This window comes from Triticum urartu, chromosome 3, assembly GCF_003073215.2.
Source record: "Triticum urartu cultivar G1812 chromosome 3, Tu2.1, whole genome shotgun sequence".
Lineage (NCBI taxonomy): Eukaryota > Viridiplantae > Streptophyta > Magnoliopsida > Poales > Poaceae > Triticum > Triticum urartu.
Window position 1 is genome coordinate 223,016,015 of NC_053024.1, and position 26,494 is coordinate 223,042,508.

General features: G+C 45.8%; 1 pseudogene; it reads right to left on the minus strand.

Annotated features, from left to right (window-relative positions):
* Window positions 1–14,941: 14,941 nt before the first annotated feature.
* On the minus strand, window positions 14,942–22,686 carry LOC125546787 (annotated as a pseudogene).
* Between the last annotated feature and the right edge of the window lie 3,808 nt (window positions 22,687–26,494).

Consider the following 26,494-nt stretch of genomic DNA (forward strand, 5'->3'; position numbering starts at 1 on the left):
AGGACTAAGGATATGCTTCTCGTATATGGAGGTGACAAAGAGCTCGTCGTAAATGGTTACGTTGATGCAAGCTTTGAAACTGATCCGGACGATTCTAAATCGCAAACCGGATACGTGTTTACATTAAACAGTGGAGCTGTCAGTTGGTGCAGTTCTAAACAAAGCGTTGTAGCGGGATCTACATGTGAAGCGGAATACATAGCTGCTTCGGAAGCGGCAAATGAAGGATTCTGGATGAAGGAGTTCATATCCGATCTAGGTGTCATACCTAGTGCATCGGGTCCAATGAAAATCTTTTGTGACAATACTGGTGCAATTGCCTTGGCAAAGGAATCCAGATTTCACAAGAGAACCAAGCACATCAAGAGACGCTTCAATTCCATCCGGGATCTAGTCCAGGTGGGAGACATAGAGATTTGCAAGATACATACGGATCTGAATGTTGCAGACCCGTTGACTAAGCCTCTTCCACGAGCAAAACATGATCAGCACCAAGGCTCCATGGGTGTTAGAATCATTACTGTATAATCTAGATTATTGACTCTAGTGCAAGTGGGAGACTGAAGGAAATATGCCCTAGAGGCAATAATAAAGTTATTATTTGTTTCCTTATATCATGATAAATGTTTATTATTCATGCTAGAATTGTATTAACCGGAAACATAATACATGTGTGAATACATAGACAAACTTGGTGTCACTAGTATGCCTCTACTTGACTAGCTCGTTAATCAAAGATGGTTATGTTTCCTAACCATGAACAAAGTGTTGTTATTTGATTAACGAGGTCACATCATTAGTTGAATGATCTGATTGACATGACCCATTCCATTAGCTTAGCACCCGATCGTTTAGTACATTGCTATTGCTTTCTTCATGACATATACATGTTCCTACGACTATGAGATTATGCAACTCCCGTTTTCCGGAGGAACACTTTGGGTGCTACCAAACGTCACAACATAACTGGGTGATTATAAAGGAGCATTACAGGTGTCTCCAAAGGTAGATGTTGGGTTGGCGTATTTCGAGATTAGGATTTGTCACTCCGATTGTCGGAGAGGTATCTCTAGGCCCTCTCGGTAATGCACATCACTTAAGCCTTGCAAGCATTGCAACTAAATGAGTTAGTTGCGGGATGATGTATTACAGAACGAGTAAAGAGACTTGCCGGTAACGAGATTGAACTAGGTATAGGAATACCGAAGATCGAATCTCGGGCAAGTAACATACCGATGACAAAGGGAACAACGTATGTTGTTATGCGGTCTGACCGATAAAGATCTTCATAGAATATGTAGGAGCCAATATGGGCATCCAGGTCCCGCTATTGGTTATTGACCGGAGACATGTCTCGGTCATGTCTACATTGTTCTCGAACCCGTAGGGTCCGCACGCTTAAGGTTACGATGACAGTTATATTATGAGTTTATGCATTTTGATGTACCGAAGGTTGTTCGGAGTCCCGGATATGATCACGGACATGACGAGGAGTCTCGAAATGGTCTAGACATAAAGATTGATATATTGGAAGCCTATGTTTGGATATCGGAAGTGTTCCGGGTGAAATCGGGATTTTACCGGAGTACCGGGAGGGTTACCGGAACCCCCCGGGAGCTATATGGGCCATAGTGGGCCTTAGTGGAAAAGAGAAGGGGCTGCCCTAGATGGGCTGCGCGCCTCCCCCTTCCCCTAGTCCTATTAGGACTAGGAGAGGTGGCCGGCCAGCCTCCCCCATTTGGTCCTTTATATACTGAGGTAGAGGCACCCTAGAACACACAAGTTGATCCACGTGATCTATTCCTTAGCCGTGTGCGGTGCCCCCAGCCACCATATTCCTCGATAATACTGTAGCGGAGTTTAGGTGAAGCCCTGCTGCTGTAGTGCATCAAGATTGTCACCACGCCGTCGTGCTGACGGAACTCTTCCCCGACACTTTGCTGGATCGGAGTCCGGGGATCGTCATCGAGCCGAACGTGTGCTCGAACTCGGAGGTGCCGTAGTTTCGGTACTTGATCGGTTGGATCGTGAAGACGTACGACTACTTCCTCTACGTCGCGTCAATGCTTCCGCAGTCGGTCTGTGTGGGTACGTAGACAACACTCTCCCCTCTCGTTGCTATGCATCACATGATCTTGCGTGTGCGTAGGAAATTTTTTGAAATTACTACGAAACCCAACACTTGTGCCTTGCTTAATTAGCTAGGAGCTTATAATGGTTTACCTTCCGTGCTAACATGCTATTAAAATTGTTGTGATGCGGTATGATAGGGTGGTATCCTCTTTTGAACGACTCGAGTGGCTTGACTTGGCACATGTTCACGCATGTAGTTGAAACAAAATCAACATAGCCTCTACGATATTTATGTTCATGGTGAATTATATCCTACTCATGCTTGCATTCGGTGTTGATTAATTTTAATGCATGTTTACGACTGTTGTCACTCTCTAGCTGGTCGCTTCCCAGTCTTTTGCTAGCCTTCACTTGTACTAAGCGGGAATACTGCTTGTGCATCCAATCCCATAAACCCCAAAGTTCTTCCATATGAGTCCACCATACCTACCTATATACGGTATCTACCTGCCGTTCCAAGTAAATTTGTATGTGCCAAACTCTAAACCTTCAAATAAATATCATGTTTTGTATGCTCGAATAGCTCATGTATCAATTAGGGTTGTGCGTATCTTCCATGTTAGGCGAGTTATTCTCAACAGGAGTGGACTCCGCTCCTCACTCACGAGAAAATGGCTGGTCACCGGGATGCCCGGTCCCATGCTTTATGCAAACTAAATCAAAATAATTGCAAACAAAACTCCCCCTGGGACTCTTGTTAGTTGGAGGCACTCGTTGTTTCGAGCAAGCCATGGATTGATGCTTGTTGGTGGAGGGGAGTATAAACTTTACCATTCTGTTTGGGAACCGCCTATAATGTGTGTAGCATGGAAGATATCGCCATCTCTTGGTTGTTATGTTGACAATGAAAGTATACCGCTCAAAATATTATTCACCTCTATTTCAAAAGCAAGCTCTGGCACATCTACAAATCCTTGCTTCCCTCTGCGAAGGGCCTATCTATTTACTTTTATGTTGAGTCATCATCCTCTTATTAAAAAGCACCAGTTGGAGAGCACCGCTGTCATTTGCATTCATTACTATTAGTTTACATTGAGTATGACTTGACTACATCTCTTTTACCATGAATTACAGTGTCTAGTCAGTCCTTGATCTTTAAAGGTGCTCTGCATTTATATTTTGCGGTCTTAGAAAGGGCTAGCGAGATACCATCTTATTATATCATATTATGATTGTTTTGAGAAAGTGTTGTCATCCGAGATTTATTATTATTGATCGCTAGTTGATTATGCCATTGATATGAGTAAACATGAGACCTAAGCATTATTATGAATATGGTTAGTTCATTATCTTTGCTAAAAACTTGAATGTTGGCTTTACATATTTATAACAACAAGAGCAAATAGAGTTTGTAAAAGTTTTTCTTTATCACTTTCAGTTTGTCAACTGAATTGCTTGAGGACAAACAAAGGTTTAAGCTTGCGGGAGTTGATACGTCTCCATCGTATCTACTTTTCCAAACAGTTTTGCCCTTGTTTTGGACTCTAACTTGCATGATTTGAATGGAACTAACCCGGACTGATGCTGTTTTCAGTAGAATTACCATGGTGTTATTTATGTGCAGAAACAAAAGTTCTCGGAATGACTTGAAACTTCACGGAGCGTCTTTTTGGAAATAATAAAAAAATCCTTGCAAAAGATGAAGACCAAGGGGCCCACACCCTAGCCATGAGGGTAGGGGCGCGCCTGCCCCCAGGGCACGCCCCCTATGTCGTGGGCCCCCTGGAGCTCCTCCGACCTCAACTCCAACTCTATATATTTGCTTTGGGGGAGAAAAAAAATCAGGGAGAAGGATTCATCACGTTTTACGATACGGAGCCGCCGCCAAGCCCTAAAACCTCTCGGGAGGGCTGATCTGGAGTCCGTTCGGGGCTCCGGAGAGGGGAATCCGTCGCCATCGTCATCATCAACTTTCGTCCATCACCAATTTCATGATGCTCACCACCGTGTGTGAGTAATTCCACCATAGGCTTGCTGGACGGTGATGGGTTGGATGAGATTTATCATGTAATCGAGTTAGTTTTGTTAGGGTATGATCCCTAGTATCCACTATGTTCTGAGATTGATGTTGCTATGACTTTGCTATGTTTAATGCTTGTCACTAGGGCCCGAGTGCCATGATTTAAGATCTGAACCTATTATGTTTTCTTCAATATAAGAGAGTTCTTGATCCTATCTTACAAGTCTATAGTCACCTATTATGTGTTATGATCCGTTAACCCCGAAGTGACAATAATCGGGATACTTACTGGTGATGACCGTAGTTTGAGGAGTTCATGTATTCACTATGTGTTAATGCTTTGGTCCGATACTGTATTAAAAGGAGGCCTTAATATCCCTTAGTTTCCGCTAGGACCCCGCTGCCATGGGAGGGTAGGACAAAAGATGTCATGCAAGTTCTTTTCCATAAGCACGTATGACTATATTCGGAATAGATGCCTACATTACATTGATGAATTGGAGCTAGTTCTGTGTCACCCTAGGTTATGAGTGTTACATGATGAACCGCATCCGGCATAATTCTCTATCACCGATCCATTGCCTACGAGCTTTCCATATATTGTTCTTTGCTATTTACTTTTCCGTTGCTATTGCTATCATCACTACAAAATACCAAAAACACTACTTTTTCTACCATTACCCTTTTTGCTACTGTTACCACTACTATCATATTACTTTGCTACTAAACACTTTGCTGCATATATTAAGTTTCCAGGTGTGGTTGAATTGACAACTCAGCTGCTAATACTTGAGAATATTCTTTGGCTCCCCTTGTGTCGAATCAATAAATTTGGGTTGAATACTCTACCCTCGAAAACTGTTGCGATCCCCTATACTTGTGGGTTATCACCCGTGTGATCATCCTATGGTTCACCACCCAGGCTCAAAGGGATCATAAGATTATTCATGCTAGAAACTTCCGTGTGCAGCCACAAGCTATTATGGGCTCTCGCATAGTTGAGTATGTTGCATGACCTCTTTCAGTGGTGGGCTAGCAGATGTAGGAGAAAGTAGGTGTAATTTTCCACCCAGAGTAAAGAGTAAATGTTTCTGAAAGACTGTGTCTCGGTCATCTATTTCTCAAACATCATGTAGTGCGAGAAATCCAACAGAGGAGATCGAGCCTTGTGGGGAAAAGTGCGCAAACCTCTGCAGAGTGTACAAACTAATCATGGTTAGCCGTGTCCCCGGTTACGGACATCTTGAGTATCTGGTTCTTGGATTATCATGTTGATCTCATCACTCTAAATTAATTTGTTGGGTTGATAACTACTTTTAATTGGGGATTGAGTTGGAGGAACCTTCTCAATGTTTAACAACTACCATGATAGTTAAATAAAATATATTCCTTTGTTGTAGGGAAAAATTGGCTTTCCGCAAAACATTATAACCGTGGAGCCTCCACCAGCCATATATGCATGTAGTGATAGCATTTATCTTGTTCATTGCTCTACTGTGTTATATTGCCAGCACATTCCATGTGCTGACCCGTTCGGGCTGCAACATATCATGTTCAGACTTTTCAGACGAAGAGTAAGGTGCGCTAGGTCGTTGTCGTGCACTCAGCTATGCCGTTGGAGTTGATGGACTCATTTTATCTTCCAAGCCTTCCGCTGTTATCGTATTTAGATGGCCTTAAGACATATTGTTGTATTAAGCTCCCTCTTGAGACAATCGATGTAGTAAGTGTGTGATTGCTACTTTGTTATATATCCTTCGAAGTACTGTGTGTGTCAGTATTACCGATCCAGGGATGACACTTATGCATAGAGATTCGACCGTTTGAGGTCGGGTCGCTACACACGGTGATGAACTTGGTTGAATATAATCTTTCTCCAAAAACTCTGTAATCTGCTTCTTAATTTCTCCAGATCATTTGCGGGCATCCAATATGGTCTCTTAGATATTGGTCCGGTGCCTGGCAACACCTCAATCAAAAACTCTATGTCTCGGTCTGGTGGCATGCCTGGTAATTCGTTTGGGAATACATCGGGGCAATCCTTCACAGCTAGCACTTCCTCCTGAACAACTCCCGAGAGTGAATTTACTTGAGTCCTCCTTGGTGCATGCCTAGACACATACTTGATCCATTTCCCCTCTAGGGTGTTGAGAAGAATTGATTACTAGCACCATCGATGTTTCCCCCATACTTGGATAGCCAATCCATGCCTAGTATCACATCCAATCCTTGTGATTCCAGAATAACGAGATCTGTGGGGAAAACATGCCTACCTATGGTCAATGGCAGCTGAAAACATCCCTGGCTAGCCATATACTCCGCTCTTGGCGAGCTTACGGACATAGGTGTCTTAAGGGCTATGGTTGGCAACTAAAACTTGTCCACAAATCCCCTTGATATGTATGAATGCGATGCACCAATGTCAAAAAGAACAAGGGCTATAAATGACTTAATCAAAAACATACCAATAACTACGTCAGGCTGCTCGCCAACTTCTTCCACGTTGACATGATTCACTTGTCCCCTGGTGAAAGGTTTTGGCTTCTTTCCTGAGCTTCCACTATGATTTCCATTCTTTGCCTCAGGACAGTCATTGGCGTAGCGTCCGGTCTTCCCGCACTTGTAACAAGTAATGTGACTCGGATCCTTCTTGTCGGGGGTTGCTGGGTTGGGACGGCTCTGACTGTTGTTACCTCCACTCCCATTACCATTCCTAGGGCCACTTTGGTTGTGTGAATTTCCTCCATTGTGAGAATGGCCTCCATGGTTATGTCCTCCATGGGTATGAGTGTGTCCTCCCAAGTACGGGGAATAGCGGGGCTTCTGCTCAGCTCCAGAGTTGTACTTTCCTTGTCCATACTTCCGCTTGTGGTTCTCTATCTGCTGCTTCTTGCCTTCAATCATGAGGGTCCTGTCTACTAGCTCCTGATAGTTTGTGAATGTTGCCACCATCAACTGCATACTCAGCTCATCATTCGGTCCTTCAACAAACTTCTCCTGCTTCGCGGCATTTGTGGCCACACCATCTGGGGCGTAGCGTGATAACTTGTTGAACTCATCCACATACTGCGCCACAGTACGATTCCCTTGGCATAAGTTTCAGAACTTACGCTTCTTCGTACTCATGGCTCCAGCTGAGACATGTGCGGTGCGGAAGGCCTGCTGAAACTAGTCCCATGTAACATTGGCCACGGGGAAGGTGGCGGTGTAGTTCTCCCACAATGAGGTTGCGGGTCCATCAAGCTGATGTCCGGCAAAGCACACCTTCTTTGCATCCGTGCATCCAGCAGTTGTTAGCCCTCTTCCAATCTTGCAGAGCCAATCATCAGCAACAATCGGCTCGGTGCTGCTAGAGAACACCGGCGGATTCAACCTTAGGAAACGGGCTAGGTTGTCAACTGGGGGTGGTGGCGGTGGGTTGTTGTTGTTGCCTTGGTTCTGGATGAGAAACTGCATCAAGGCATTCTGATGTGGGATCAACTGGGTGTGCTCCGGCGGGAAAACGAATCCGGGGTCACATCTCGGAGGCATCTGATAAGTTAGAGGGGTGAGAACAGAATAGAATAGGGTCTAAGGAGATATTTCACTACCCATATGCACATGAGACAAATATATTCAATCCACACCACTCAATTCAAACAATATTCATACAATTGATCTAAGGTACTATTACAAGATCTCACGAATGATTTCTAACTACTTGGGAAAATTCTAATAGTAATATGGTGGTCGACTAGAAATTTTGATTGGTGGAAGACTCCATAATATCAGCTCCAACTTCGTCTTCAAAATCATCACTGTCCTCGTCATCTCCATCTTCTTCAGCATCATTGTCGGTGTCGGTGTCATCAAGTATGATGTAGTCTTCAGAACGAATATCCCCTTTAGGTTCCGGTTTCATTACAGATATTCCTATCTTCTTCCTCAGGTCTTCATTCTGCTCCAGTAGCATAGCAACTTCCTATTCATATCCATCGTGAGTGGCCTTGAGTTCCTCTTCTAGCTCCATATTCGGGGTCATCACCTTCTTCGTATCAATCATGTTAGCGCACATCTGATTCTCATAACAACGAATGTGTTGGTTCAACTCCTGTATGTAGGCTGAAATAGATCCATCCTTCCTGGTGCGAATCATCTCCCATTGCTCATCCCATCGTCCACATATCTGATAAACGATGTCTTTAAGATCCTTGTTGTACACCTCGCCTATGCGTCCAATGGTGATGTGGGCGGCCATGCTCTTTCCTAAGCTCCAGATTGGTGCATCAAAAGAAAACTCGATGGGGTCGATAATTGGTGCAAAAGTCCTTCCAGGGACACAAACTTGAATCGTCCAGCACTCCTCTTCTGGTAAAGTTGCATTGAAGGTTCCGGTGAAGCTTGGTATGCCGATGTTCAGGTACTTGGTGACTTCCTTCAAGTGTCGTCCGAAAGGGGTGTCGTCATCCGGCTGAGTGAACTTGTTCCAGGGGTCCGACATCTATAGAGTAGAAATAGAGAAGAATTAGAAATGAGTGGAGAAGAGTATCCTGTGGCTTTTCCTAGTGGTCGCATCCTACAGTCAGTGTGGGCTCTGATACCATCTTGTAGCGACCCGACCCGAATGGATCGCAGTCTCTGTGCTTAAGTGTCATCCCTGGATCAGTATGCTGACACACACAGTACTTGAGGAATTATAACAGAGTTCAATCACACACTTATTACATCGAGGTCCTCATAAAGAGTGATTATTGCAATAATATGGCTAAAGGCCATCTAATAAAATAACTGCGGAAGCTTCGAAGGTAAATGAGTCCATCCAACTCCACGGCACAACTGAGTGCAAGACAACGACCTATCGCACCTTAATCCTCGTCTGGAAATTCTGCAACATGAGACATTGTAGCCGTGTAGGTCAGCACATGGAATATGCTCGCAAGATCACACTAGAGAGCAAAGATGAACAATAGCTGTCACTACATGCATATTTGGTTGGAGGAGGCTCTAAGTTTAATATTTATATAAAGCTAATTTTTCCCTACAACAAAGAAATATATTTTATTTACTACCAAGTTTTTGCCATTATTGAGAAGGTATCCCCAACTCAATCCCAAAATTATCAAGTAATAATAATAATAACCCAACAAATTTATTGAGTAAAGTGATGAGATCAACCAATAACTCAAATACCAGATACTCAAGATGTCCATAACTGGGGACACAGCTTATCATCATTAGTTTGTACACTCTGTGGAGATTTGTGTACTTTTCGCCACAAGACTCGACCGCATCCATGATCGGAAGATCGAGACATAGCCTTTCTGAAGAGGTCCCCTTAACCGATAGATAGGCCGGTACACCTACAATTCCCCTACATCTGCTAGCCAATCATGGAAAGGTTTCCCACAACTTACTTAACTATGACAGAGACCATAATGGCTTGTGGCTGCACACGGAAGATTCTTAGCATGAATAATCTTATGATCCCTTTGAGCCTGGGTGGCATTCCATAGGATGATCACACGGGTTCCCCGGGATCTCCTAGGACAACACTGGATTCCCCAGGTGCCCGCAACCAATCCACCCAGATGTGTATTAAAGTAGCCACCTTAAGTTTTCCCTTAGTTAATATCTCTCACAACTTGCATGATCCTCACATACCAAGCCCCGTCTACGAGCATGGCTAAGCAATATGAGCATAACGTATATTCCTGGGGTGATGAAAGGTATTAGGTTCATACCACATCAACTACATAGCAATAACCACATGTTCCCAATCCTACTCACGCAATGTTTGACGGTGAAACTAATGCATAAAAACTGGGAAATAAAGTATGATCAAAGTGTAACTTGCCTTGCCGACGATCGGAAAACCCTAGAGATTCGTAGTAGCAAGCTTCGCACTCCGGAAAATCTATCATAAACAAACAATAGCCTACATAAGCACTCAAGCATCAAGATGCAAATAAAACCAAAGAAAAAGATCTTAACAGAAAGTTTAGGTCGAGAACTTCGATATGCAAAAAGAATCAACCAAAACGGAATTACGAAATTCAAGTTACGATCAAAAGAAGTTCAAATTAAAATCTTTTTGAAACCAAATTTTTATCTTCAAAAACATGCTTACGTTGGTTATCTAGACATAGGGGATCATAATGAAGAATTTGGCATTGGTTTAAATGGATTTGGATAAACGAGCAAAAAGTGACGAGGGTTTAAAGATCAGGGGCTAATTTGTGAAGAAAATATTTATGGATGGGTCCCTGGCTGAAAATCAAAAAAAGAAAAAAAATATATCGGAAGAACGTCCGCTATGAGAGACTAATGAACGAAACCGATCATTAACAGATCTAAACGAATGAACGTTCGCTAGATAGATCGAACCGAAAAAACCAAAACAAAAACCGAACCCTAAAAGAAAACCGGTGAACCGGGGACGGGTTATTACCGGATCGGAAAAACCAGCGGGCGGCTCCGGTGGTGGCGGGCTCCGATGGCGACGGGATCCGGCTTCAGGCGGCTGGCGGCGACGGGGCGGCGGCATGACAGCGAGGCGAGCGGCGGCGGCTGGCGGCAATGGGGCGGCGGCGCGACAGCGAGGCGAGCGGCGGCGGCTGCGAGAGGATGCGGTGGCTGGCGGCTGCGTGAGGAGGCGGTGGGTGGCGGTGGCGGTGGGGAGAGGAGGCGGGGGGCGGCGGTTTATAATGGCACAGGTGTCGCCGTAAGGGAGGGGGCGGCCGAGGCCAAGTCAGCGCCGGACTTCTAGAGGAGTCCCGGTTGGGCACGGGGACGAAGGCGGTTGCCGGCTAGGCTTCGGCCCAGCTCGGCGGCCTAGAAGTTTTTTTTAAACATTTTCCGAAAGTACGAAAAATACGAAAAACCTAATAAAAATATTTTTTTAAATTCCAAAAAAGATTCTCACAGTCCCTCCTAATTAAATAGGCTAAAGTGAACATTTTTCTGGACCTAAATGCCTAAAAAATAAAAAATTTAGTACTAATAAAAATAATTAAACACACAAATAAAATCAAATTAAAATATATTTTTATTCAAAATTAAATTTCCAATATTTCTTTGTTGTTTTTGAAGAAGTCATATTATCTTCTCTCAGTATTTTATTTATTTGAAATAATTGGAAAAATAATTTTCGAATAAATCACTTTGATCCAATTTGTCAATTTTGAAAATTCAAAAATAGATTTTTGTGAAAACCTCCAACTCTCTCAATTGGTCCTTGAGTTGCTTAAGGTTTCTAGGATCAAAAATTTAAAGAAAATAAATTCAAAAATGCGCAAGTGATGAATGCATATGAATGATCTAAATAAAATCCAAATAAAAAATTGGGATGTTACAATAAAAAGTATGCTACTTGGTGTCGGATTAGTCAATATTCGATTGTGCCAACCTTGACCGTTGGATTGACATTCAGTGTCTATCGTGTTTCTTCAGTCTCTTCTTTCTCCAGCCGCCAAAGCCAAACCAGCGCCGGCTGGACCGCCTGCCCCCGCCTTCCATGGCGGGCTGTGCCGCTGCGCACGCATCGTGGCCACATCGCATCCTAAAACTATGCGCATCTTCCCCAGCTCCTGTTCGTTCTCGTCTAAGGCCTCACCATCGTCCACTACAAGAAATATGTCAACTTGTGACCCTCACTATTGGTCCCTGAAAGGTCATAGGTTTTCATTTGAGACCTTTTTGTGACCAAAAACAGAAGGTCAAAAGCTGGCGGTCGTAAACTGAAATTAACGACCTTCTTTCTGATATGCAAAAGGTCGTTGGTTCTTTGACCAAATTTTTGGTCACTAGCAGCCTCCCCATGCCATGTAGGCATCCAACATGGCAAGCTGATGTGGCACAAGAATTAGCCCGGTCCAATTCAGTTTTCTACATGGGCCTAGCCCAACAATTCGGCCTTTTTAATATTTATTTTTCCTATTAATTTTTGCTAGCTACATGGGCCTGGCCCAGCAATTCGGACATTTTATTTCTAGATGCGGCCTTTAAAAGCGTATCTTTTATTTTTTGCCATTTTATTTTCCACTGTTTTACATTTGTCCCAAATATCATAATATCATACACTAGTCCTACACGTCAGAAATTTCAAATGTGCTCAAATTATTTTGATAAGTGGGTCGCATGAGTCATGTTTCCATTGCACACATTTTCAAATCACATACATGATTACTATTTCATATGAAGCAAAAATTGTAATTCTGAAACATACAACATTTCATTCAAAAACAGAGAAGATACAAGAAATTCTGGAGTTCACAATGCCCAAAAAACCCAGCTATTTTTAGCTAACTTGGTCTACAAAAATGTCTTGGCGCTTCTTTGAACATCTTCTTGCGTCTTGAATTTAGGCAAAATATCTGCCAACAAGAAAACAGAACAGCGAGGATATAGGATGAATAACAACAACACCAAGTGATGGGGTGCTATTTAGTAAGATTTAAGTCTGGAAAGAAATATGGATGAAAATTAAGAAGAGCTAGAGCAAGTCTGCATGAAAATTAAGAAGTGCTATTCAGTATGAATGCCCTGAAGTTTCTGTGCACGTCATGCCAAGTCAGCAAACACATAGCATGCATGTGCGCCATAAAAAATGATCACAGTTCAGCACCTACAGCAGCCTTACACAACAGATCAAGCCATGAAGTGATAATAACAATGTGTGATGAGAAACTGGCCACTCCTTTTAATTACTATGAGCAACAAAACATCTAGTTTCAGATACTCAAAAGGATTCATTCATATACTTAATTATATGCTGATAAGGATTATAGACAAGGATTGTAGAGGTTAACAACAACAAAACTAAAACTGGAACTTGATACCATTTGTGATGCACGACGTAAGCTAACAAAAAAACACATTCCAAAACAATCTATATACAACATTTATGGATGGATACATTGAAGAACTAGAAAAGTTCAAATAGGTTTATAAATGCACAACTAACTTAAGGAAAAGGAATAGCAACTTCTACTTTAGAGCAATTTGCACAATATTGATAAAAATCAGTTTGCTACTACTGTCATTGGAAAATTATTGTGGATTTGTTTTGATACAGAAGACAGAACTGGTAAAATCTGTTTGCTGCAACTCCGTCGTGGATTTGTTTTAATCGCAGAAGATAGAATTGGTAAATAATCTCCTACTAGCATGTAGCGACTAAGATTTAAGCAGGTATGACAATTCATATGTTACTATTCCACAAAGGCAGCAAAGAGATATTCTAGAGGTGAAGTAAATGGGGCGCATTTGGAGCCTGAATTGGGATACAGATCAGGCACTAGAACAGTTCCCACAATATTGACACCATCCTGATGAGTGATGAGTCCCCTCTCCATCCGGTCGCGAGCCAGAGACTCGTTGATCTGCAGGTAGTAGGTAGACACAGGGTGAGCAAGACCATCAGCACCACATATAAATCAAACAACACAGATGATGATACACTAATACACTGTGCATACTTGAAAATGCTAGAAGAGTTAAAATTATTAAACTGAGAGCAGTTGCAGTAGCTCAAAGTGGCAGTAGCTCTCATAAGGTTTCGCATTTAAGTATTCACAGCTGCTACAACTTTAAGCCGTTTAAGTATGAATAATAAGAAACAACATCTCTTGGGAAGAGTGTAGACAACTTTAACAGAACAAATGAGAAATGACTCTTTAACGCAATATCACAACTACTCAAAGGTGTGAACGAGGAACATGCCATTTATCTTTCAAATTTCAAAGATCATCACTGCAATCATCACATACACAACCAAGTACACTATAATGAGAGTGTTGTTTTTAGACTGCACAGTCAACAACAACAACAACAAGTGTACAGAATTTTTAGGTACACAAGCATGCATAGGAATCGAATCCAAGCGGGCGAATCGGATCGGAAATAAAAAAATTAGTTATTCAGAATTTTAGTTTTATGTCTGAAATAAAAATTCATGCTAGAAATAGCATCAAAGTGTATCTAATGCATGGCCTTTGTAGATAGGGACGAAGGGGTTCCCTACCATAACAACCGAAAAGAATCCTCCATCCCGACAAGAAACCAACGGCCAGGATCAAACATCAGAAATGAACCGATGCCCAGGGATCAAACACGTTCCGCTTACCACCACAGATCTCTCACAGGTCACTACCAAGCTGAAGTGGATCTTGGTCGTCGATTTTCGCACTATCAGTTTAGACGCATATTTTACTCCCAGTTGCAACCTATCCAGATCCCTTCTGGCAGCAAAAAATACATAGACAAGAGATTCGTAAGCTAAACTGAGAAAAATTAAGCAAAGCAAATGATACAGGCATGCATGATTGATTAGTCTGGAAGTGTGTTCTTTGCATTTTCTTAGGGTGGCCATGTGATGGAGCATATAGACAGCCCCCCTGGGCTACTGCATGTTGCATGTTGGGGTTGTATACTGACATGACATGTTGGACTTTTTTATTGTTATGCTTCTCCACCTCTTGTCTCACTAACTAGATGATGTGAAAGGACACATGGAAAGGGGTTACATTGCTAGATACCATGCACGATGTGCAGCTAGATAGATGAAATGGCGTGAAACAAAATGAACCTAATAATTGCATTATACCAAGAAGTCGGGCGTGTGGTGCATCTCTGCGTCCGCTCTTCGCGGCCTCTGACGAGCCGGTGCAGCTGGAGACGTCAGGGAGGGCCGCCACCGCCAACGACCCCGAGGATCTAGATTAATCCCCTAAAGAAGCAAAAAACAACCGGCGAGATATTAATCAATCCCACGAAACACCGTCAGCACTCAGCAGGCAACACAAGTCAGTACATCAAAGAGCAGCACGCATGCCACCGAAACAGACAACCGGAGAAGTTCGACCGAACAACTCACCATGGCCTCGGCTGGGGTGAACTTGCGCGGACGACACCAGTGTTTCCGTGGGAGTGGGAGACCTTGCCCCAGATGCAGTGGTAGTTGGTGTCATTGCCTTGGTCTTGGCCTTGTAGACATAGGCCATCATCTTGCCGCCGTACCAGAACATGTCCTCCCTGGTGTTCACTTGGATCTGCCTGTATCTGCGCGCCCAACCAAGACCACGGATTCAGATCCCACGCGAGGGACAAGGAGCAGAGCCGCACCGGCAGAGGGAGCTGCTCACCTCTTGTATCCGAGGATGGTGCCGCGGACGTAGAGCCCCACGCGCTGGCCGGTGCGCCCCTCACCATCTTGCTACTGTGGCACCGTCTCCGTCCCCACCGACGAGGCGGACATGGCCCTGCCGTCTTGGATGGCCTCGCTGCTCCTCTCCTCCATCGATGGCGTCGGCGTCCGTCCGAATTTGAACGAAAGAAAAAGCGAAAGCGAGAGGGAGCGGGCAGCGCGCTCAATCTGATGTGGAGGAGGCGCCGGGGGAGAGGGAGAGAGAATGATAGGGGATCGAGTGGGAGGAGGCTAGGGTTTTCGGTGGGGGAGGGGATCGAGTGGGAGGAGGCTAGGGTTTCCAGAGGAAGTGTCTGCTTTATTCCAGACGTGCGCGCTCCCCACCATCAGATCAACATCTAATGGCAGGTGGTGCTCGAGCCGCTGTCCAACGGGCCTAAGGCCCAGGCAGGACTGGGCTGGACAATTGTCGGCCCAGTTGAGCATAATAGTTATGATAGAAAAAACATGAACTCCCTCTATTTATGTGGAGAATCTACCAAATATTAGTTGCAAAATTGGAACCCATAGATTTCAAAATATGTGCAGAAGGGTGCATCTTAAAATAGCAAACAATGTTGCCTAAGAAAGTTTTCATTTTCTTTGGACAAAAAATTCATTTTGCATTTTCCGAGTTCCCAAAATGAGTTTTAATGTGAAGGACCTACCATATATTTGTTGCAAAATTGTACCACACCATTTTTAGAAAATATTAGGCCATATTTAATGCACAATTGACACAATGGTTGGGTTTAAAAAGTTTTGATCCACCTCTCATGAAAAAGACAAATTTCCGCCGATTCACCTGGAAGCGGGTCATATTTGAACTGCAGTTGCCTCATAGTTTGCTCTTTATTTTTTTTCAAAAATCATTTCTAGGTACATAAGTATCTATTTAATCGGAGAAACACCAAAAAAATTCCAAGATCCAGCCACTAGCTAGGAACGGTCATTCCCGCCGTTCTCACCGTATTTTGAAACGGGCATAAAAAATTAAAAAAAATAAAAAATTGGGAAACCTTCGCATTGTGTCATTATATATGACCAAGTTCCTAGGAAAAATAATAAACTTATAATACGACAATTATTTAAAAAAAGTGTTCTCAGAAATGAGCTATCATCTCTGAAGATTCATGGCTTCCAAGCCAAATGATCAATCTTATGGCCACATTCATGGCATAGTTTGTTCAAATGATCTCATATTGTGCACAAGCGTGCATATTGGAATGACAAATGATGTTGCCTAAGGGAGTTTTCATTTTCTTTGGACGAAAAATTAATTTTCCATTTTTTGAGTGCCCAAAATGAGTTTTTTTGTGAAGGACCTACCATATATTTGTTGCAAAATTGGACCAAATCAATTTTATAAAATACTAGGCCATGTTTAATGCACAATTGACAAAGTGGTTGGGTGCCAAAAGTTATTATCCACCTCTGGTGAAAAAGACAAATTTCTGCCGATTCAGTAGAAAGCGGGACAAATTTGAACTGCAGCTGCCTCATAGTTTGCTCTTTATTTTTTCAAAAAATCATTTCTAGGTAGAAAAGTATCTATTTAATCAGAAATACATGGTTTGGTGGTGGTACGTTGAGGTTTGGATGGTGGCCCAGGGCCCCATCTCCAAAGCGCGTAAACTCGCATGCCCGCCACGTGGTCACCGCGTGACCGTGGTGTTGCCACGCGTTCCGGGCGGCCTAGGCATGTCTAGTGGGTTGGGCACTCCCTTGATAGGTGTCAGGAAGAAGAAGGCAATAGAAGAATCTCACGAGGAGACTGGACCGAGCTCAAACATGAATTAGCACCCAAGTGTTTGATTAGTGGTACGGGAAATGCACATGGCCAATGGGCCTGAGTTTTGGCCGAGGATGATCATCTACTAAGGACACTTCTTGGAAAATTTGCAGCTCAAATGGAGGAGCCTAGGTGTCACTTGCTTTGCAACATACCATAGTGGACAAAAATATGAATGTTGAAGCCACACTCACATGTATTGTTAGATGGGGCTCAAATTTTTTGGAGAGCTATGATTCGGGAATATAAAAGATGTGGCAAAAATTCAGCTCATTAGGATATGCCTAGCCAGTACTTCCTTCACAATAGTTCGAGCTGAACAAAAACTTTGGAAATTTGCCGAGGAAGATTTACCAGTCAAATGGAGTTGAATATTGTCATGAGGCAATGATTTGGATGGTAAAGAATGCCCAATTTTTTGGGGAATTTTGGGAATGACAGAAATATAGGTTGCTTCACAACCTAGGGCAAAAATTGACACATGGACATGACACATAGGCAAAACTGATGAGGTGGCGCCTTGTCATAGCAATAAGTACCAATGCATCCACGTTCACAACCTCATGACCATTTATATTGGTTGTAATCAGGTAGAAATAAGGTCATTGGCGCCACTTGTCTGCTTTGCGACCATTTGGTGTAAGCAATTTCAGGGTTTGAGCCCTTCCAAGCGAAATGGCCATGAATTTACGACCAATTCAGCTGGGGTCACTAAGAGAAGGTCATAAGTTGACATATTTCTTGTAGTGGTCCTCCGCCTTGGTTCACTCACAGCGACGCCGCCCTCCGGTGTTGTCAACATGGTCAACAACCGAGAGGAATAAGGAGATGAGTATACATGGTGAGGATGGCAGTAGGGACCCAACAGCGCGCGTAGTAATTTTGTTTTTTCGGGACAGAGAAGGGTACCAACTGGGTTGTGAGGGAGTTGTGGCCCATCTAGCCCAGGCTTTTATTTCATATGTTTACCACATGACTAGCCCAGTTTGTTTTTTTCCTTTCTAAAAATGGCTTGCCGTGCTATTTTGTTTTTTGCAGAATAACCAACATAGTCGTACTTGCTTTTCTTTGCCCTGCTGGGCCGGAAATCATTCAAGATGAGGAGGGATGCATTTTGCCCAGAAAATGGGCTATAAGTAATAAGAAATGGGCTATAAGTAATAATAAATGGGCTGTAAAATGAAAAAAAATACAACACACAGGCAATTAGTTCCAAAATACTTTTTTCTTTCAGATTTTGATATTTTAAATTTCATTGTTTCTGTGCGGGTAAATTTTCATTGGATTTAAATTAAGGTATGTTTAGTTTTTAAATTAATTTGAATCTGGCTAGAAATTTTGGGTTGTATGCTGTTTGGGACAGATTTGGAGGCTGACTTGTGGGTCTACTAGGTTGACGTGTACGAACCATAAACGATTCTAGCAGCAGTGACCGTTGGATGTTAATCCAACAGCCATGCTGCTTTTTCAATATCTGATTTTATTGCTCCAGCCACCAAAACCAGCGTCGGTGGGACTGTCTGCTCCCGCCTCCCGTGCCCGGCTATGCTGTCGCACAGGCCGCACCGCCCCACCCTACTCCATTGCTGGCCAGGCCATTACTCTACTCACCCACACCTCCTGTTATTTTCCGGTGACGGCAGCCGAACCAGTAAACCCTCGTACTCCCCACCGTGTGGGCAACCACTGCCGAGTCTTCCCTGGCTCAGTGTCGTTCCCTTCCTAGGCCTCGCCGTCGTCCACTGCCCTGGTTCTCTCGGCGCGGCATGGTCAACATGGTCAATGAACGACATCCATCGGAAGTGGACTGTACGTGGAGAGGCTGACAGCTGGGTCCACGGCCGCACACAAGAAAATGCCTCCTTCTTACAAGAAAATAATGATTCCTCCACCTGACAGCGGGGACCCACCGGAAGGGCCTCTGTATTTCACGAAAAAAATGCTCCCCCCGCTGACAGCTCCGACCCACCAGCTATATCTTTGCATGCAAGGAAGTGCCTCCTTATTACGCACAAAAATGAAAACTCCCCCTGCTAGCTGGGACCCACCATAGTGGGAGGCTGACTTGTGGACCTACTAAGTTGACGTGGACGAAGGGCTTTGTCAACTTAGTCAATATGAACAATTCTAGCTCTGGTGACCATATGATGTCCATCCAACGGTCGTAGTGCTTCTTCAACCTCTGGTCTTCTTGCTCCAGCCGCCCAAACCAGTGCCGGTCGTGCCGCCTGCTCCTGCCTCCCGTGGTCGGTTGTGCTGCCGTGGAGGCCTCACCGCCCCCTACTACTCCCACCGTTGGACAGGCCCTGCGGTGACAGCAGCCTCACACCGCAGCCGAACGAGTGAACCCTCGTACTCCTCTCCGCGTAGGCATCCACTGCCACGTCTTCCCCGGCTCCACGTCGTCCCCTTCCTAGGCCTCGCCGTCGTCCACCGCCCTAGTGCTCCCGGTGCGGTGTGGTCAACATGGTCAAGGATCAACTTCCATCGGAAGAGTACTGTATTTGTAGAGGATGACAGCTGGGTCCACGGCCGCAGCAAGGAAGTGCCTCCTTATTAAGCACAAAATAATGATTCCTCCACCTAACGGTAGGGACCCATCGGATGGGCCACCGTATTTCATGAAAAAAACATTTCCCCCTGACTGTTGGGACCCACCAGCTTCATCTTCGCACGCAAGGAAGTGCCTGACAGTCGGGACCCACCTGGTCGAAGCGTACATAGCGTTGTCATTCAGGTCTCGAACGTGTACGTACATACGATCGGTCGGTCTGCAGGCTGCAGCGATGAACCATGGCCGTGTAAGGAAGGGCACGTGTCGTAGTATAGGCGTGCACGTGTCGTAGTAGAGGCGCGCATGTAGCATGTCATGCAATCCTGTTAATATCGTGTACATGTACGTACAGCCAGGGTACAAGAAAGTAAATACGGGCGGGGTCTCGAACACCTACTCGCGCATTTGTATGGCCAGGGCTCATATACATGGCTGGGTCGGAGTGGCGAAACTGCGTCATCGTGTTCATCGGGAGTGAACTGTCTTGGACGGAAGAGCTGATCGAAACGAGGCCTGGCGTACCACAGAACGAAGGAAACAACCTTGTGTTCGACCGGCCATGGTCAAAATGGGATTATGTTCATCGGGAGGGGTCGGGCATACCGCAAAACAGAGGAAACGAACTTCTCTTGGACCTCCTACAGTCGAAACGGGGTCCTGTTGATCGAGAGGGGTGTGGCGTACCGCAAAATGGAGGAAACGGACTTGTATTGGAGCGCTACGGTCGAAACGGGGGTCCTATTCATTGGGAGGGGTGTGGCGTACCGCAAAACGGGACTCCATGGGATACTGTTCATCTCCACCGTCAACCTCCTCCAGCCTCCACAGGCTACTGTTCATCCACCGTCGGCCTCCACCTGCGACTCTTCATCCAGCCTCCACCGCTCCTCCATCGGTTATTGTTAAGCCAGCCCTCTCCATGGGGTCCTGTTCAACCACCCCTCCATGGGATACTGTTCATCAATCCCTCCACCGGCTACTGTTCAACCAGCCCTCCACGGGGTTGTCATGTTAATCCAGCCCTCCATGAGGTCCTGTTCATCCACCCGCAACTGGCTCGATCGATTGGGGTCCTGTTCATCCAGCGGCAATGGCCTCTACTACCATGGGGTCCTGTTCATCCACTCCCCCCACCAGGAACTGTTCATCCAACCCCCCTCCCCCAACAACTTTCACTGTTCATCAAGAGGCAGCATCGATCGGCTTCAGTTAGCAGTAGTGAAGGAATCACTCGGGGTTCAGTTAACAGCAAGGGATCGATCGGGGTTCAGTAACATAGCTAGTGCAATCGCTCGGGTTCAGTTAGACCCCAACGCCTCGCCCGGGTTCAGTTAGAGCGCAACGCCTTGCACACACACACGCGTACGTGTATGAGAGAAACACGCAAACCTCCATGCATCGCTCGGCCCCGACCACCCACCGTAACCGGGAACTCCCCGATATTTTCCTCGCCCTCGCTTCTACCATGATTTTTTCCGTTTTGCACGGCCCAAAGAATGTCATGCAGCTGCGTCTCCGGCCCACCCAGGACGAAAAGCCCATTTTCTGTCATGATTTTTGTCATAGAAGTAGGATCCTACCACATCTATGATGATACCGGGTTTTGTCACAATTATCGTCATAGAAGTGTCATACGCATGATAGAAAAAAAATTGTTCGGTCCGAAATGTCACGGATGTGTCTTTTTTTGTAGTGATAGCCTCAAAATAATAAAGGGGTTCAAACCAGTCAAGCAAATGCAGTGGCGATTTTCCGAACCCAAACGACAAGCTATGGGGGAGGAGCTAGCCAAACTACTTGAAGCCGGGTTCATCAAAGAGATCAAGCATCCGGACTGGCTAGTGAACCTGGTCATGGTACCGAAGAAGGATAAATCATGGCGCCTTTGTGTCGATTTTAAAGACTTCAATAAGGTTTGCCCTAAGGACTGCTTCTCGCTGCCCCGCATTAACCAAATCATTGACGCAACTGCCGGACACGATTCATTGTGTTTCCTCGACGCCTACTCGGGTTACCGTCAGATTAAGATGGAGTGTGATCAGGCCGCAATAGCATTTATCACCCCGTACGGGCCTTTTGCTTCAACACTATGCCCTTCAGACTCAAAAACGCTAGCGCCACCTACCAACGCATGATTCAAATATGCCAGGAAAAGCAAATTGGCAAAACAGTGGATGCATATGGGACGACGTGGTCATCAAGACTAAACACGTCGAATCACTGGTGGACGACCTATGCCTCACATTTGACAACATTCGAACATATAACATACAACTCAATTCGGAGAATGTGTCTTCGGCGTTCCAGCAGGGAAACTGCTCGGGTTCATTGTTTCCAATATAGGAATTGAAGCAAACTGTGACACCCGGATAATTAAGCTATAGTAATCCCACTCTAATGATGCCACATCACCACTATTACTGTTACTAATCTCACGTTGATCCAAATCCGGTTCAAATTCAAATTCAAATAATAAGAGAAATTCTAAACTTCTCAAACATGAAAACTAAAATGTTCATCATTAAATCAAATATTCCCTAACTTATTTTGGTGTTGGAACCAACCTTTTTCAAAATGTTTAAATGCCCTAAACTAAATAAAAACAGTGGCTGAAATAACAATTTAATTGCTTTTAAATTATAATAATATTAAACTAACTTGTTTTGGTACCAAACTAGGTTTGGGAGTGGCCTGTACTAATGATACTAATTTAGGTGCTAACTCCGTATATTATAAAACTAAAATAAGTAGAAACTAAATTAGAAAGGAAAAATAGATGAAAGGAAAAAGGTGAAATAAAAAAACAGAAAAGAGAAAAGGCCTCCCCCCCCCCACTGGCCTCGGCCCAGCCACATGCCAGACCGGCCATCCCCACCCCCTTAACCCCCTGATGCCGAAACCCTAGCCACCGACACCCCTACTTCCCTCATGTCGCCACTCCCTCCCCCTCCCGGTCTCCACTGTCCCCCCACTCCCCTCGATCTCACCCACCTCTCTCTCCCTTCCCCCGCGCGGATCCCGTGGGTGCCAACTGCCGCCCCCGACGCCTTGCACCCGCGCCGCCACCGGACCTCACCGGACGTCATCGCCCCTCTCCTTCGCCCCCTCGTTCCAGACCGGGACCCCGCCTCCCCGATGGCGCGACGTCGCTGGATCACTCAGGCCACCTCGCCCCAATGTTGCCCCGCCGCCTCATCCTCATCACCCGCGCCGTCCTCGACCTCCTCCTCAACTACAGCTCCACCGAGCCTCACCAGTGTTCCCCTGCAATGGGGGTGAGCCGCCGTCTGTCCTCCTCTTTTCTCTCCTCATTTCACCGTCGTAGGCCGTCGTCCGCGCTGCCCGGTCTTCATCTAGTGGCCGCGGTTACCGCGACCGTGACCGCGTCAAGCCCCGCGCCACCGCATCCGCCCGCGCCCATGGGCGTGCTCCCGCACGCTCCGCGCCCACACCTGCTAGGCCGCCACCCACGCCCTTAGCTGGCACCGCTCGGCTCGTCCCCACCGCGTCGTCCCCTGCCGCACGTCCCTGGCCCTGCCCCTACTTCGTCGGCCCGCTGCTGCAGCCTATGCCCGCGCCCCCTCTTGCTTCGCCTACTACTGCTGCTCTTCGCTGCGCCGCGCCGCCCACGCGAGCCTCACCGGTGCCTGCCGTGCCGTGGCCCGCCGCCCCGTTGTCCCGCGCTAAGCCTCTGACCCGCGGCTGCATCTCGCCGTCGGCCACCTCCCCTCCGCTTTCCTGCACCTCACCCCGCCCTACGCTACTCGCTCCGCTGCGGCTCGCCGCCCGCAGCCTGCCCGCCCCTTGCTCCGGCCGACTGCGCCCTTGGCCACGGCCTCCACCGGCACCAGCCGTGCGCCGCGCGCCCGTGCCCCTCGTCGCGGCTTCGGCTACCCGCGCCAGCGCCACCCCTTCCGCGGCCTCGCCCGCCGTATGACGCGCTTGGGTTCGGCCCCTCGGGCACCCGCCCATGCCCGTTACGCCCGCACACACGGCTGGCCCAAGTGGGCCAATGACCACTTGGCCCCGCCTCTAGAACGTTTAAAAAAGATAAAAAATACATAATTAAAAATAATAATTAATTAATTAACTTAATTTAAGCATAATTAGTTAACCTAATCAACTATTTAATTAACTAAACCAATTTAGTTAGCCTAAGCCTACGACATATAGGACCCACGCGTCAGTTTGACCAAGTCAACTAACAGTTGACCGTTGACGTCATGCTGACGTCATAAACTGAATTTTGAATTAAATTAATTCTATTAATTCCAAAAATGATTTAAAACTTTAAAAATTAATATAAAATAATATGTAACTCGGATGGAAAAACTTTGTACATGAATCCGAATACACAACCCATGCCACGCGTTCCTAGCATAGCGAACCTACAACATTTCACCTCCAGTTCATCTGTCCAAAACGCATAACACCGGGAATACTTTCCCGGATGTTTCCCCCTTTCGCCGGTATCACCTACTACCGCGTTAGGGAAAACCTAGCACCGCTCATTGTCATGTCATGCATCGTCACGCTTATGTTTGCATTGTATTTATTGTTTCTTCCCCCTCTTCTCTCCGGTAGACTACGAGACCGACGCTGCTGCTACCCAGTTCGACTACGGAGTTAACGACCCCTCCTTCTTGCTAGAGCAACCAGGCAAGCCCCCCTTGATCACAAGATATCGCCTATTCTTCTCTCTACTGCTTGCATTAGAGTAGTGTAGCATGTTACTGCTTTCTATTAATCCTATTCTGATGCATAGCATGTCCTTGCTACTACTGTTGTTACCTTTCCCTGCAATCCTAAATGCTTAGTATAGAATGCTAGTATTTCATCAGTGGCCCTACATTCTTGTCCATATGCCATGTTATACTATCGGGTCGTGATCACTCGGGAGGTGATCACGGGTATATACTTATATGTCATATATGATACCTGGTCGGGTCGGGTCGGGTCGTAGAGTACCCGCAAATGATTCCGATGTGGGGGGCTAAAAGGACAGGTGGCTCCATCCAGGTAGTGGTGGGCCTGAGTTCCTGACGCCCCCAACTGTTACATTGTGGCGGAGCGACAGGGCAGGTTGAGACCACCTAGGAGAGAGGTGGGCCTGGCCCTGGTCCGCGTTCGCGGTTACTTCAAGATAACACACTTAACGAGATCTTGGTAATTGATCTGAGTCTGGCCACTGGCCTATACGCACTAACCAACTACGCGGGAACAGTTATGGGCACTCGACGTCGTGGTATCAGCCGAAGCCTTCATGACGTCAGCAACTGAGCGGCGCGCGCCGGATTGGACTGGAACGCTTGCTCTTGTATTAGGGGAGCTAGGTCTGTTTCCGGCCACCCTCGCAACATGCAGGTGTGTAATGGGCGATGGGCCCAGACCCCTGCGCCATTGGATTTAGACCGGCGTGCTGACCTCTCTGTTGTGCCTAGGTGGGGTTGCGACGTGTTGATCTTCCGAGGCCGGGCATGACCCAGGAATGTGTGTCCGAACAAAGGGGATCGAGCGTGTTGGGAAATGTGGTGCACCCCTGCAGGGAAGTTTATCGATTCGAATAGCCATGTCCCTCGGTAAAAGGACGACCCGGAGTTGTACCTTGACCTTACGACAACTAGAACCAGATACTTAATAAAACACACCCTTCCAAGTGCCAGATATAACCCGGTGATCTCTCTCTAACAGGGCGACAAGGAGAGGATCGCTAGGTAGGATTATGCTATGCGATGATACTTGGTTAACTTATCATCTACGCTCTTCTTCTGCTGCAAGATGGAGGTTGCCAGAAGCGTAGACTTCGATAGGACTAGCTACCCCCCTCTTATTCCAGCATTCTACAGTTCAGTCCACATATGCTACCCTTTTCCATTTGATACCAATGCATACATAGGTAGTGTAGTTCCTTGCTTGCGAGTACTTTGGATGAGTACTCATGGTTGCTTTGCTCCCACTTTTCCCCTTTCTATACCCGATTATTGCGACTAGACGATGGAGTCCAGGAGCCAGATGCCACCGTCGACGATGACTCCTACTACACTGGAGGTGCCTACTACTACGTGCAGGCCGCTCACGACGATCAGGAGGATCCCAGGTAGGAGGCCTGCGCCTCTTTGGATATGTATCCCAGTTTGTGCTAGCCTTATTAAGTCAATCTTGTTTAACTTATGTCTGTACTCGGATATTATTGCTTCCGCTGACTCTTGTGCATTTGAGCTTATGTATTCGAGCCATCGAGGCCCCTAGCTTGTAATATAAAGCTTGTATTATTTTATTTTGTGACTAGAGTTGTGTTGTGATATCTTCCCATGAGTCCTTGATCTTGATCATACACATTTGCGTGTATGATTAGTGTACGGTCAAATTGAGGGCGTCACAAGTTGGTATCAAAGCCGACTGTCTGTAGGAATCCCCCTTCCAAACTCCTTGGCCGAAGTTGAGTCTAGACATTACAAAACTTTCACAAACATGGTTGTGTAGCTTACGGGCCCACGTTGCCATTTAGATGGTATTAGGATCTTTTATTCTTGTCTATACTCTGGGACTCTGATCTCTCTTCTATTCTCGTAATTACTTCCTCCCGGAGAGCCCCTCACTCAAGTTAATTGCTTGGTGCACCAAAGGATTCCGAAGATACTCTTCGATCATTCCCGAGTCCCTTGTGCCCTCTGCCTTTTCAATTCCCTACTACCGATATATCCATATGGATAACGACATACACTTGTTGTTCATACAATTACTCTGAGTTTCTCTTGTTGTTACAAGATGCATCGAATTGCTCTCCGAATTTTAAGAATCCCTTGTACCACTGCCTTGTAGTTCCTTGCCGCCGAATACCATAATTCCTCCCACTTATCAAGTATCCACTCATTCCCAATTGTTCCGGTGTCC